The following is a 15,677-nucleotide window of genomic DNA, read 5'->3' as shown; positions in this document are numbered from 1 at the left end:
AAAGGATCGAAAGTAAAGTTGTGATCATACACAATAGCTGCGTGTGACCACGGTGCATATCTCCGTCACATTGGCCCTTGAGCCAATGGCGGGTGAGAACTCATTACCCTATGACACAGGTCAAGTGCATCATCCGGGTTACCATAGTTTACTTTCCCAGAGTTTCCCCAGATAGCTATTTATCTTTCAGCCCGAAATAAAAGGAGGATGAACAGATAGGTGGGCTGCGTGCCGATTGCCCTGGCTGGTATTTGTAGCTAGGTGCGTGTGGATCAAGCAACAACAACGACAACAAAAAAATCAGTATGAGAAAATTAAGTGACATTCATTTTGAATTAAATGAGGAATTGCCCAAGAGTCATGAGTACAAGAGTACGTCATGTGAGTGAGTTGTATTGATTGCGTTACCACGGCAGTACTTAGGAACTGATTTTCGACTTTAATGTGTTAACATTCTCTGCAGTACATGTTTCCACTTTAGCTCTTACCAGCTCATGGTGTACCCGATACCCCCCTCCATTCATTTTGCACCTGTTCCCACACCATGTACACGGAATGCCATTTCCCGATGGTATACTTTCCGCCATTCCCTTTTGATGTAATGCCTCCAGCCCCCAGCGTCCTTTAACCTCTCCTTGTGTACCTCCCTCTATGTCAACTTTCCCATCCCCACTCACCCAAACACACGCTCGCTCACATGCGTACCCAATTCGTGCGAACTCTCTGCCCATCTCACACGAATAGTTCCTCCCTCCCTATCTCCTACTCGTCAACTCTCATTTTTTTTAACCCTTTCCTTTCCTCCTTGCCCCCCTTCTTTCCTTTACTCCTTTTTTTGCTAACTCCACCCCCTTACTATGCTATATTCTTTTTTTATCAATCTCCCACTCTCCGTCCCTCCTTGTTTGCCTTTCTTTCATCCTTCCTGCCTTTCTTCCTGCTAGAAGTGTTCCTTGCTAGAAGTGTTTAAAATGTTTAAGGATTCAGTGATATTAATGCGGAAGATTACTTTACAATTGATCGATCAAATAGAACAAGAAGAAATCACAATTCTAAGATACGTGGTAAAAGATTATCGTCGCACGAAGCTAAACACTTCTTCTTCAATCGAGTTGTTAATGTTTGGAACTCTCTACCCTGTGATGTCGTTGATAGTACAACAGTTACGGCCTTCAAGAATAGATTAGACAAGTATTTTGAACCCAACCAGCAGCGTTGTCATAATAACGTTAAGTTCTTTCGAATACTGGTGTCCTTGTCCGATTTTATCGCCTGGTTAGTGGTAGCAGTAATGGTAGTTCTTTCCTCTTTCCTACATAATTACCATGCAGTTTTTCCTTGCTGCATGGTTCTTTTTCCTTTCCTGCCAGCTTTGGCTGGAGGGATGGGGGGGTGGGGAGGAGCCTTCACCTTTGCTGTCCTTCATCTTCCACCTTTGATTAGATAGCTAGTGTAGCTTGTCACAAACAGCCTCGTAAGGACCAGCAGGTCTGCTGTTGTTTGTTCTTCCTTTGTGTTCCTTTGTGTTCTCTGCCTGCCTGCCTGCCTGCTTGCCTGCCTGCTTGCCTACCTGCCTTCCTGCTTGTCTGCCTTAATTCATGGTTTCACTTGTGTGTGCATCCCTACATTAATAATAATAATAATAGTAGAAATGTATTAGTAATAATAATAATAATAATAATAATAATAATAATAATAATAATAATAATACAGAAGTAATAATTGGGGAGGCGGTGGCTGAGTGGTTAGCGTGCCGGTGCCGTGTTCCTGGCTGCCCTCTATTCCTGGCTGTCCCCCCTCTGTTTACAAACAAAGAGGCGGATCTCCATGAACACGGATCCGTGTACGCAGCTAGCCGCGTGCACAAGCATGACGGTTCCCCGGTGTTTTCAAGCATGGGAGGGCATATTGTTTTTCTGTCATAGGAAAACATTCATGAATCCAGTACAGCGCTCTGTCTTGTAATAAGTGAAATAAATAGCCTTCATGCAGTGATTCATGCATATGAGTAAATTTACGGGCAATAGCATTTTGCTATTTTCATAACACAAAACTGTCTTGATGTGCGTATACAGGCCCGTAATTTTGGCAGATGTTTTTTTTTTGGGGGGCCAGAGGGCATTATAGGTCCATGAGGTGGGGGAAGGGGGCAGCAAAGTGAGCATAGCCATGCTGTCAGGGGATGTCTGAGAACAGCTTTGTTTATCAACAAGTCTTTGTTTGTGTCCATTTGCTTTTGAGTATGCGCAGTTCGCGGGAGGCCAGCCAGGAATAAGGGGACAGCCAGGAACACGACACCGCCACCGCGTCCGGGAGGACGCTGGCTCGAGTCCTGCTGGCCCACTGTGGCGTGCCTCGAGTTCTCATTGTCACAACATCGCGAGCGCGGCCAACCCACCTGTCCAGACTCCGTCCAGATAAACACGTGGACCTCTTTTTTTTTTTTTTATTTATTTATACATCTTACATATTGTAAATGAGTACATATAATATGTCGATGAGCGGGCAACGGCCCGCCGCTGGGGGGAGTGTCAGGGCCACCCTGGTGGCTGGTCGGGTCACATCACACACCCTACTCCCTACAGGGGGGAGTCTCTCTCTCTCTCTCTCTCTCTCTCTCTCTCTCTCTCTCTCTCTCTCTCTCTCTCTCTCACATACATTTTTACTTCAACCCTATTAGCCTTTCTCCGTGTTTTTACTAATCTCACAACTATATACTTTTTTTTCTCTGCGATATGTTATCGTGGGAAACGATGTGTGTGTGTGTGTGTGTGTGTGTGTGTGTGTGTGTGTGTGTGTGTGTGCAAAGATCCGTGCTCCACCATTTCTGGCAATGGCTCCACCCCTATTGGGAGGGAGCAATCTTTGAATAGCGACAACAATAAATAAACTACTACTACTACTAATAATAATAATAATAATAATAATAATAATAATAATAATAATATTAATAATAATAATAATAATAATGAAAATAATGTAACACTTTCGACAAGTTGGGTAAAGGGGGAGAAAGGAAACACGGGTATATAATAAGATAAGCGTGTTCCCGACTATTATAGTTACGTTCAAGGCTTCTCTCCTAAGAAGCCTTGAGGGATAGGTGCTATTCGGGAATACACTCAATGCAGTGACGCCTAGTCGTTCTTTTTAATTCAAATTACGTGGTTTTAAAAAGAAGCACACTGCCACTGTGAAAGGCCTTAATGAGAGTAAAAGTGAGCGAGAGCGAGCCTAAAGAAACCTGGGAGAGTTATGGATACATTATGACTTGGCAAGATTGGCAGCGCACAAATACTGCCGAAAGTGTCTCCGTAGTCCGTATAGTGGTGGCCTACGGCCCTAGAGGACAGAGACACACAGGCGAGCGCTCATGAATCCTTACTATGTAATGCATACATATTAAGCAAACTGGAAGCAGATGAAATTTATGATATAAGGATGAGTATACTTATTACGTTTCCAGTTAAATGGCGCAGACTGGAGAAAAACAATGACAAGCTACAGACCTTTAGGCAAAGACGGGAGAGAAACAATGACGAGTTGCAGACCTTTATGTGAAGACAGGAGAGAAACAAACAATGACGAGTTGCAGACCTTTATGTGAAGACAGGAGATAAACAAACAATGACGAGTTGCAGACCTTTAGGTGAAGACGGGAGAGAAACAAACAATGACGAGTTGCAGACCTTTAGGTGAAGACGGGAAAGAGACAAACAATGACGAGTTGCAGACCTTTAGGTGAAGACGGGAAAGAGACAAACAAAGACAAACTGCAAACCTTTAAGCGAAGACGGGAGAGTAACAGTGGCGAATTGCAGATCTTTCGAGGAAAGGAGAGAAACAAGCACCGACGAGCGGCAAATCTTAAAGCGAAGATGGGAGAGAGAAAATGACGAGTGGCAGACCTGTAGGCGAAGACGGGAGGGCAACAATGACGAGAAGCAGACGTTTAGGCGAAGACGGGAGAGTACAATGACGAGTGGCAGACCTGTAGGCGAAGACGGGAGGGCAACAGTGACGAGAAGCAGACGTTTAGGCGAAGACGGGAGAGTACAATGACGAGTGGCAGACCTGTAGGCGAAGACGGGAGGGCAACAATGACGAGAAACAGTCGTTTAGGCGAAGACGGGAGAGTAACAATGACGAATGGCAAACATTTAGGCCAGTGGTTCCCAACCAGGGGTCCATGGAAGAATTTCACCGAGTTCATAATCTGCTGAACGGAACGTCTACTTTCGTATAAATAGGCCTACAGCTTAATCAGCATAACAATGCAAGTCATTTCAAATGAATGTATTCATTTTTTTGCAGAAAACTCTTCTACTTATTTTGCTGGCTTAACCTATTTCCTTGCAAGGGTCCTCAGGTGAAAAGTGACTGGAAAAGGGGAACGGAACAAAAAAGGTTTGGAACCACTGCTTTAGGCGAAGACGGGAGAGAAACAAACAATGACAGTTTACAGACCTTAAGACGAAGACGGGGAAGAAACAATGACAAGTTGCAGACCTTTAGACGAAGACGGGTAAGAAACAAAAAGCCCCGTTCACACTGTGCCGACTCTGGGCCACGACTCTAGGGCACACGAGATCTTGGGTGTTGATGTGAAAGGGTCGGGCATGTCTTGAAAGAGGTCTTGAGACTGTTGCCGAATGCTGCGCCGACGTCGTGACGGGAGTCTGGAGTCGTGAGGGTTAGCGCAAAAAAGTATTCCATGCTAAACTTTCACGACAAGAGTCGGCAAGAGTCTGGACCAACCGTCACTTCCGGTTGAAGTCTGAGGGAGGTCGGGGGCAGTCGTCAAGACTGTCGTCAACAGTCTTGGCTTGTTTTGAGACAGTCATGACGACTGTTGGGGCCATTTTTCAATTTTTTTACCGTTTCCTGTCGGCACAGTCGTCTGTGCCGACTACTTAAGAATGATGAGGGACTGTCGTGACGACAGTCTTCGCCTAATGAAGGACGTTCGTGACGACTGTCGGCTCAGAAATATTGGCTAACACTGCCGCCATCAAGAAATTTTTATTTTTATTTTGCAATCACAAGCACAATAACAACTTCTGGGCATGGTTACGTTTCGCTGGCACAAACTTGAGTACGGACACAGTACGGAGCACAGTACGCACACACTCCTTTTGCCTCGATCTCTCTTGTGTTGAATGACACAACTAGGGTTGGCACCCTAAGGTCAGAAAAATGTGAAATGCAACATCTCACTCTCCAATACGGAATGGATCCATATTTAAAGGAACGGGTGGCAACCCTAATAAAAATTTCTCGAGCGTGCAATGAGTGACAGCCACAGCACGCTGGTGGTGGAGGCAAGAGGGAGGGGGGAGGGACGTTACGTCGCTTATTTTACATGTATTTTAGGACGAACCTTTGTCAAATTTTACGGGGTGGTTTTGTGATTAACCGAAGAATGCGCTCACTATAATTTTAAGATACTGAATTTTATCAGCTTGACCATTCAGATAATAAAATACCGTGCGGAACAAATGCCGTTCCGTATTGGTTCAAAACGGAACGATACATTTCATTTTCGAATACAGAGCGATTCCGTATTTTAAGGAACGGCAAGGCTGCCGCCAAGACAGTCGCCAAGACAGTCGCGAAGACGGTCACGAAGACCGTCGGCCAACTCCTTGGCAACTGTCGGCCAGCTAGTCGGCCAACCAGTTGACAGACAATCTGGAAGACTGTCGTCAAGATCGTCTGCGACTGTCGGCAGATTCGTGGTTGTCATAGACATGGCGCCATTTAAAAAAATGACCGATGAGACTCGTCTTGAGACTAGTTGGCAGCATGCCGCAGACATTCTGCCAACTAGTTGGCTGAATGTCCCAGACAGTCGGCAATCATGGTAGCCGACACCAAGACGCCAAAAAATTCTTGGAGCGTGGGAGCCGCCTTGTCAAATGCAGAAGTCGCTGGGTTGTCTTGGCCCAGAGTTGGCACACTGTGAACGGGGCTGTAAGGCCGCTTTCACAGTCACTTTTGTTTGTGTTGATCGTTACCAATGGCGGCGATCGCCGCCATTGGTAACGATGAAAACAAACAAAAGTGACTGTGAAAGCGGCTCTTAAGCGAAGACGGGAGAGTAAAAAAATTAAACAAAGACGAGTGGCAGACCTTTAAACGAAGACGGGAGAGTAACAAACAATGAGTGACAGACCTTTAGGTGAAGACGGTAGAGAAACAGTGGCGAGTGACAGACATTTAATTAGGGAAGACGAGAGAAACAATGACACTTTTTTTTGGAGACGGGGGAAAAACAATGACGAGTGGCAGACCGTCCTGACACCCACCCACACATCCACACCCACACACAATGTGCTCTTAAAATATGCGAGTTATATGCATGGGTAGACATAATAAATCAGTGGTTTGAGTGAAGCTTCTTTAATACGTAATTGTGGATCTGAACATTTCAACAATGGAAAGGAGGTGGGGTGACGATTGGCACGGAAGAAGAGGGCCACCGCCACTGCCTAGCGCCCGGCCTCCTCCCTTCCCGCCGTACATTCTTTTCGAGGTAGTAGCAGTTTTTGTAGTGCAACGCGGCCGACCAAGCTCCTCGTAGCAACAAAACCACGCAGTGGGATAGTTAAACAAATATGCCTCCTTCACGGAATAATTACTGCCTCAAGAATTATACTTTTCTTGACAGATGTGAATCAAAGTAATATGCTCAAGTCAAGCTATCAAACACCAAGAGTCGGGTTTCAGGAGCAAAATGGTATGCAAATTTTCCTGTAATACTTCTGCACCATCCTGTATGAAGGCTTCTACCTAGGCCAATGTTTATGTCTGCCATACCATGCAATATCCACCGTATTAAACTTTCATATTTTTTTCTAAGTGCATGGGTATCATTTCCTATATGGTTATTGCTCAGTTTTACATCGTATAAAAAGGTACCGCTAGTAATGAGTTTTGAAGCTACTTACTATCATGATGGTACCTTTCATGGAGACCAAAAGAGTGCCTTACATATGGCAACACTACTAGGCCAAGCTAACGGGGAGGAAGATCTTGCAAAAAACAGCGATCCTGCTACCCGTCAGATTTCTTTATCAACATTTTTTTTGACAACGAATAGGGATTTACTCTCTTGTTTTTTTTGATCAAAAAGAATTTTATAAATTTAATTCTTTAAATAAGTGTAATTAAAAGAAAAGAATCATTAATTCTTTGAGGGACTCAAAATGACAATAACCAAGTGCTGGCCGGATTTGAGAGCAAGAGCTTCACCGATCGCTCATAAGGACATAAGCACATAGGGGGACTGCAAGAGGCCGAGTGGCCTACACAGTACACAGGGCAGCTCCAGAATCACCCCCACTACTCACGATGGGTGAGATGTAGTTTCAGGGGTTACAGGTAGAGGTTTGATCCTCGTTTACTTTCGGTACGGGCGTACATTCCAGTACCTTGTTACCTTACTGTACCCACACCTCACTCATCAGAGTCATCTTCTCCAATGAATACTTCGATAGCCTTTCTGAATTTTGCTTCGACTCTCACTCGACCGGCTTAGTCGCCACACTACACCACCACCTGTCATCCTCGTCCATGTAGCTATCAAGTATATCGTCCCTGCATTATGTGATTGCTTAGTCTATTCCATTCCCCCACCACCCTATTACTAAACCAATGCCTGCCAAGACATTCCCCGCCAGGGCTCCTTTCCTTCATTATCATTGTATACCGTCATTGTCTGTATTAGCACTAAACTTACAGACAGCAATATCATAGAAAATGCTACTTATTTCATATATTTGCAGTTCAGCTTTGATTTATGCGCAACCATCGTATGACGTATGATGAGAAATACGGAAGGTATTACTTCATTATTCATGTGCACACGCAAGTTGAGCCCTACGCCTCCCATGCCCACCCGCGGCCGCCTCCCTCCGCTTCACAACGGCTTAAGTGCCGCCACCCTCCTCGCCTGGCGCTCATACGGAAATGTCATCACTACAAGAAATAACAAAAAACACTGGGATTAAGTAAAAAAAAAGTCTAAGCCATTTCCAATTGTGTAAAAAACTGTACATTACAAGACTGGTGTTAGTGGTTTGCGGCAAGATTTGAGTTTGCTGGGAAGAGAACCATCGGCCCAGTCGCGGAAGCTGGAGGAGACAAGCTGCGAGGAACAGGGGAGGACGGTGCACGAGGCTGGCGTGAGTTTCTCGGAGCTGTTTGTTGTTTACGCCACGTGTCTGGGTATTTTTGTTCAATTGGTCAATGCAACACTACATAGAATGTCTCGAGTGCTGTTTTGGCGGCCGAAACACTTGGTACGCCGCTGAAAAGTGGTGTTAAGTGTGGAGTGTTTGGGCGGCCATCTTGGGTGTTTGGGGCGGGCGGCGGCTGGGCGGCGCGGCGGGGGGCAGGGCACGAGGGCGGCGTCGACCCTACCACCAGGGCCGCGCCGGGCGTCTTCCAGGGGCGTCGGGGGCCTTCCTTGTCAGTGGTGAGGTGGTCGTGTGTGAGGTGGCTGCAAGCACGCAATCAATACTTGAGACTTTCCGGCAGTGTTATGTAAAGCTAAGTGAACGGTTCGGATCGTTTTTAGTGTTATTTTCTTGGGTGATTTGCGATCCCTGAGGTTGTGGTGCCAGATTGCCGAGGAAAACTGTGAGTATTGGGGGTTGGAGTTTGCGTCATGGGGTGCCAAGGTGGTGGTAGGGGTGGGGAGGGGCGACACGGCCTGACCTCGTAGTGTTTACGCGGCACGCCTCTTGACCTCAATGATTTCCCCAATATACGCTGAAATGATTTTCAACTCCAATGAGTGTGAGGTGTTTTTACCCCCAGCGTTTTCACAGGAACCTGAAACATTTTTTTTACTTCAATGTTCCTTGATTGCAAACCACATAAATGTTCATTGGGGATTAAAGACGGGTGAAAATGTAGATTACCGTAGCCTACATTGCCGCCAGTGACAACAACGGCGTTTATCACGTAAATAGCGTAACAAATCTAACCTAACTATAACCTGATCCCTACACCCCCTGCTGCCAAAATGCGAAATGCCAAATGCTAAGTCAATATTTTAAAGTTTCTTTAATTTTCTGGAAACTATTAAGTTACTACACTGCAGTCAAACATTTAGTATTAATCTTGTGACTGATGGCTTCTATATAAATTCAATATTAGCCACAGCAGCAACATTGGGGTACAGTGGGGCATCACTGATGTAACAAGACATCAACAGGGCTATTACTGATGTAAATAGACATCTACATTGGTGTATAGTAGGGTGTCATTCTGGTTAAATGATGTCTACATTGGCGTACAGTTGGTTATCACTGGTGTAAAAAGCTCCTATCTTGGTATACAGTAGGGTATCGGGGGTGAAAATTTGCTACATTGGCACATAGTGGGGTATCATAGGGGTAAAAAGATTTATAGATTGATGTATAGTGGAGTATCATGGAGGTGAAAAGACATTTACATTGGCATCTAGTGGGGCATCATGGGGGTAATAAGACATCTTACCTGGATGACCTTTCCCTTTGAGCCATGCTAGAGTAAACCATCAGGCAAAGAACCGAAAGGTCTCACCAACCAATGTACCAGCCTATCCAAGCTCATCAAACAACAGAACATAATCCAATAAGTCATAGGCTGGAAAGTGCATTGAGAATTCATTTCATATGGTCAGGGATAATAGTCGTAAAGCTTGTGGCCAAGAAAATCTTTTAGAGCAGCTTTGAAAGCACCAAGGTCTCAGCTGAACAACTGCAGAGGGAAGAGCCACAGCCAACCATCAGATCATCTAAAGGACTCTCTACTTGCTGTCTTGGTTGGAGGCGTCACTTGATTCTAGATGGGGTTCTCGCCATCTAGTTAAGAAGAAAATTCCAGGAGCCAACAACACAAACTGGAAAGAAACAACGCCGGCACTCAAGGGAACAACGAATATGAGCAAGTGGGGTATCGTGGAGGTTAAAAGACATCTACATTGGCATCTAGTGGGGTACAGTTTGCAAACAGGATCATGTTAGTTTCATGTTTATTGATGTAAAAAGACAGACACCTCATGCTCATGGGGATGAAAACATGTTGCGTAGATTAGGGCATAAAGACAGACACCATGCCCATTGGTATAAAAAAGATATTCCTGTGTTTAATGGTTACTTTTGACTGCATTTTGAGTGGTGTGGAAAAGCTCCATTTCACTGTAAAGTTTGTGACCAAGCAGACTAAAACTAATAGATTTCATTGATCAACTCCACAGTTAGGAATTATATGCTACAAAATATTTAAGGGTGGATAAAGTCATAAAGTGGGAACCAACATTAAAGATAATTTAACTCCAATCTCTACATGAAATGTTAAATAAAATGTTGCAGTACAAAGACTTATTAGAGAGCATTTAATCATCCTAGTTCAGTAGAAAAATTGTGTCATACTTTGAAGATAGTTCTTTTGGAATCATTCTTTGGTAACAAAACTATCCTGATTCTTTCTTGCCTACATTTTATCACGCAAACTTCCCTAAATCTCTTTGGCTGTCATATGCAAGCAAGAGTAACCTAGAATTCTTTCAACATTCTGCAAGTCATGCCATTGGTTGTTCTGGTGCATCTCATTTTTTAAAACTCCCCAAATTTTTGCCCAGAAATCTCTCATGCTAGGTATGCTTGGACTGTCTTGGCCTTCTCGTCACGGAGGAAAACACAGAAGTATGGGGAGTACTGCAGGTTCTTAGGCATATGGCAATTCTTGAACTTCAAGGTGGGGATTATAATGAGTTTCTGAGGTTTCTGTTTGGTTATGGATGGACCTCAGACCGGTTTAAAGCATGCTTGCAGGATAATTAAGGACTTTCCAGTAGGAAAACACATCACCATTTGAAACCAAGTGAAATAATGCCATTTGTCAGTATAGTGTAGGAAAGGTGGACATTTTTAAGAATTTCTGCCAAGTTCAGTGATACTAAGTAACAAGGGAAATGTTCCTTATGAATTTCAGAGCTTGTAGTTGTGTTTACATAAATACTCGCTGTCCAGGATGGACGACAAACTGAGACATAGTGTTGGTTCGTCTTATTACCCTCACCGCTTCAGCAAGAATGGGTTTACTGCGGGTCATGGGAGGGAGGTGCAAGACAGTCTGAATAAGTCTGTCTCATTCTTACTCACCAGTTAATGCCTTATCAACACCAGTGAAACCAAAATTTGAATGGGGAACTGTTCTTAGGGGTATGGGTATGGTAACATTGTGATGGTAGAGGAACATTCAAAGTTAGATCATGATCGTCACCAGGGAGGACCACTGCACTCAGAAGTACATAGGGCACTGGGCATGCAAGCAGCCTAATACATATGGTATACTGGTCAAATTAGCTCGGTAGATAGTATGTATTGGTAAATATTACTAAATTCAAATATGACCTTTACTATGTTTACGTACTTATTAATTACCTGTGATGTCTGATGTCATGTGAATAATACCTATCGCAAATCAGAATATATGAATTACTACAATAGATAGGACATATCATATGTCAGTGTTTACTTATGAGCCACTATGATGATGCTGTGGGTTCAGAGTGGGTGCTAGGTTATGCTACTCTGATGAGGCTATGATACTATTTATGGTCTATGGGTGACTTTTGGTGTATTGAGGTTGTTATCTTGGTTAGGTTAGTTTGGGGCAGATTAGGTTAGTTTATATGATTAGAGATGATGCCACCCTCAATGCCACGCAGGTAAGGTTGGGCCGATACTGTTTTTTTTTACCTGTCCGCTGCGTTTAGCATGAATTTGGCTTTCTCTGGTAGCCTGGTAACATTTACTCCCAGGTCTTTCTCTGCCTCTTGTGGTTGATAGAGGAGTGTTTCCCATGTGGTATAGGTATGCTGGATATCCCCTCCTAAGGTGCATCACTATACATTTTTCCTCATTGAATTATAGCAGCCACTTTTTGTTCTATTTTTGTAGCTTGGTGATGTCTTCTCGTAGGAAATCTCCTCTCAAGGGGGTTAATTAGTAATTATAATAGTTACCTGTAACAAATTATTGCTAGATTCTTAGAAGACACATCAAAATATGTAGTAAACAAGTTTTATCCATGAAATCTGTGGGTAACTTCTAACAAAAATTAACCATATATTATAAACATGCAAGATGACTGGTTTAATGTGCCAAACTAGGTGTTGTGAAGAATAATCAGAATTTCTTTTAGTATTGTCTAGCATGAGGTGCATGTCTGAAATTAGCATATGGTTGATTTCATTAAATTCTTAGCAGTGCTTTAACCCGGTAGCAGCGGGGATCATGTTTCTTAAGGGTCCCTCCAAGCGAGAAAAATGAGAAAAAATCACCCCTCACACAAACCATTTCATAATATATATCAAAGCATTTGTGATCAGATTATGTATCATCTATTTTTGGGGGTTTATATCATGGCGCAAATTTGGCCTGTTGCTGCTAAACGGTAAAGCCACAAATATGGCCTGTCCCTGCTACCGGGTTAAGGGGACCGTCCGGTAGTGATTTTATGAAAAATATGGAGAATGAGTTAAAGCCACCGAGAGATACATGTGGGCTAGGACAATTTTCCCGTGGTCGGTTATTGAAAAAATCTCTTTGAAGGGCAACTTTAAAGGTCCCCCACACCCCCTGATTCATGTGGACAACAGCTGATTTTTTGTTTACATCAATATTTATGGTAAAACATCATTACATATGTAATTATCAATATTTCTGATGCAATTTTTCAATAAATTGCACGTCTGGCAGTGAAGCTTGGCATGAGAGCGTAATGTGGAGCCGATTGCCTGCTCAGAGCTTTCAGAAGGTCGTATGATGATAGGTCCAGGAAGAATAGAGAAAACGCTCACAGACTCCAGCCAAACGATTAAAGAAAAAGCAGAAAATACGTATCAGTGAAGGGTATGTGGCTGAAAACTATTGATAAAACCTGGCGACAATGAGGAAGGTCGTGGCCTTCTGACACCCCTCTTCTTAGAACAATAATACTTTTGTTTTTTGCATGTTAGCCTATAGCTCTGGTAGGCTTTCTTGAGGGGTCTGGTGGTCGACCCCAGCCCGTTATGGCGCAGGCAAGTATTTATAGTGGTGTCATCTATTCTTGGCTCTGCTGTCCCTCGGAGCTCATTTCTGATTCACTTGGACGGTTTCGTCTAGAGTCCAGGTTGATAGGTGGTCTTCAGGACAGCATGTGGGTAGTCTCATGCCACTTGGCGGTGACTGAAAAATCCCAGGTTGTAGTGGTGGATTTACACCTGCGTTGTCAAGAACGTGGTGAATGCGGGGCCTGCACGCAAACCACTCAACCACCGCCTACTCAGACAAACAATTTTTTTTTTTTCTTACATTGTAAGGGGGACCAGGTGTGATATCAAGAGCTAGCATGCATCTGGAATATGCTTAGAAATATGTTTGCAAACTTAGAATATGTAATTTTGGCGATTAGTAACAATAAATAATCTGAAAGCTAGAAATAAAGGAGGAAAAAAAGAAAAAAACTTTTAACACATTTACCGTGTTTGAACTTCCTGCCGCCTCCTCCCTGTCGCATTTGTTTCAACTAGGCGCAGCCTCAATACCATGTGAGCCACCGACTTGAAAGGAAGTGTGTAGCTTCACTGATTATGAGCTGCCACTGAGACAATAAAACTCGTGCTCCTCCTGTGGTACACTACGCCGTGGACTTGTTCTTCATTCATCACATTATGTAGTGCGCCACCAGTGGAGCACGCTCCTTTAGCTCCATCTGTGCCGCAATCCGCCATACACACATTGTTCTTTCAAAAGCATGTGTCTTGTACCACATGTGGAGCACACTACTTGTTGATTCATTACAAGATATAGCCTATCTTATGATCTTGTGACACTTTATTCTTAGTATTACTTTATCCTGCAAAATCTTCTTTCTTCTTCCTTTCCTTCCATCATGCTAATCTTTCTTCATCTATCTCTTTTTACATTTCTCTTTTCCCTTTTTTTTCTGCCATACTGACTGACTTATTTCTTAATGACTTGAGTGATTAACTTACTGTCTTGCTACTGCATGAATAAATAGTTAACTTTCTGACTGACTGACTGACTTGCTTATTTACTAACTGATTGACTGACTGACTGACTTTCCAGTGAACTGACTCAGTAAATTTTAGACTGAATTCTAGATGTAGGCTCAGGCTTACTAACTGATTGAATGACTAACTGAAGAAGAGCTGCTGAGTGACTAGGCCTAACATTTTAACTTTATATTTAAGTGACTGACTAGCTGACAGACACTGACTGATTGACAGATTGCCTCACTAAAGGTATATATAGCTGAACAATAAGATAACTAAACTTTTAGGTTATTCTCCAACTCACTGAATGACTTATTGGCCGGATGACTGACTGAGTATCAGAAAGTCTACCTAAATAAGCGAAAAGAAAAGATTCTGACTTATTTCCTGACAGAACCATTGACTAACCGATTGACTGAATGCTTAACTGACTGACCGACTGACTGCCTGGCTTGGTGTGGTCTTTGGTGGTACAGGACCTATTTATTTTACTTTATCCTACAAAAAGGGTTTTGAAAAAATTTTTTTTTACAATTAAGAGGCCAAATTTAGCTGAATACTGGAAAGTTTTCACATAGGATAAATGTAATTTTGAAATAATTTTTTTCTGTGCTTAAACTGAATAACGCTAAATGTTTCGTTGGTCAGAATTTCATTCCATCCTATGTTAACATGAACTGAATGATATTATATGCTAAAGGAAAAGAAAAAAAGTTTTAAAAATACTTAGTTTTTTTGTGCGTGTGTTTGCAAGCAAATGTACCACGGGTGGCGCAACATACAACAGTTGAAAATGTTTGATGTACCACCAGTGGTACACATGGCGGGGAAAGTGTTAAAGGCTGTTTTCTCAAAATGAGTTTCTCACATTTTTCCCTATTTCTCCGTCCCAAATTTACCGACTTTAATGATTTAGGTACCATTTTAAAGAGGACTGAATGCACAATGACAATAAAGACTTCTTTTTTTCTTTTATATTTTTCATGAAAAATCGTGAACCGTTTAAACGCATGTGAAAAAAAAATCATAAACAAATATTAGAAACTGAAAAATCTGGCTCTTTATTTTTGTTGCACCACTTGCAAGTTTTATATTTATGTAAAAAGTTATCCTAAATACATGATGGACTGAATGGAATTGAAAATTTTTGAAATTGTAATTTTTAAATATATATATATATATATATATATATATATATATATATATATATATATATATATATATATATATATTTTTTTTTTTCTATTCATCAAAATCTTTTGAAACTTCCATAATATTCTCATCATTCAGGTCTAAAAGACTTAAGTGAGTTAGATTTTTTTGTCCAATAGTTTTGAAAATAGATATCTACTGGATGGTTCCCTACAGCACTTGTGACTATACTCCTAATATGAGTAATATAAGTTACTATAGTCGGTGTCATGTAAACTGGTGCAGAAAATCTTTTAGTGAGGGACTCCTGGACTTGACATCATTGCAGTGCCATTACATTGCCATGCTCATTGGCCTATTCATGTTCTAATATGCATTGTTGTCTTATGTTTGATTATTGCTTGATATCCTAAGCTATCAAAAGTCAAAGGATACGAGATTTTGCAAATAAAATGTCAGAAAAGCT

General features: G+C 42.4%; 1 protein-coding gene across 9 annotated transcripts in view; it reads left to right on the top strand.

Annotated features, from left to right (window-relative positions):
- LOC126981151 (broad-complex core protein isoforms 1/2/3/4/5-like) overlaps nucleotides 1–15,677 on the top strand; it is a 200,246-nt gene that overhangs the window by 53,385 nt on the left and 131,184 nt on the right. For 4 of the 9 annotated variants that reach the window (XM_050831871.1, XM_050831869.1, XM_050831873.1 and 1 more), the window contains exon 1: nucleotides 8,061–8,186. The exons of 2 other annotated variants lie outside the window; for them this stretch is intronic. The gene's annotated coding sequence lies outside the window, so the exon portion shown is untranslated. Of the gene's footprint in view, nucleotides 1–8,038; nucleotides 8,187–15,677 lie in introns of those variants that run through there. 3 more of the 9 variants (XM_050831868.1, XM_050831863.1, XM_050831865.1) reach the window with 2 other exon arrangements.

This window comes from Eriocheir sinensis, chromosome 46, assembly GCF_024679095.1.
Source record: "Eriocheir sinensis breed Jianghai 21 chromosome 46, ASM2467909v1, whole genome shotgun sequence".
Classification (NCBI taxonomy): Eukaryota; Metazoa; Arthropoda; class Malacostraca; order Decapoda; family Varunidae; genus Eriocheir; species Eriocheir sinensis.
The sequence above is the reverse complement of the archived record's forward strand: the minus strand, read 5'-3'. Positions and strand labels throughout refer to the sequence as shown.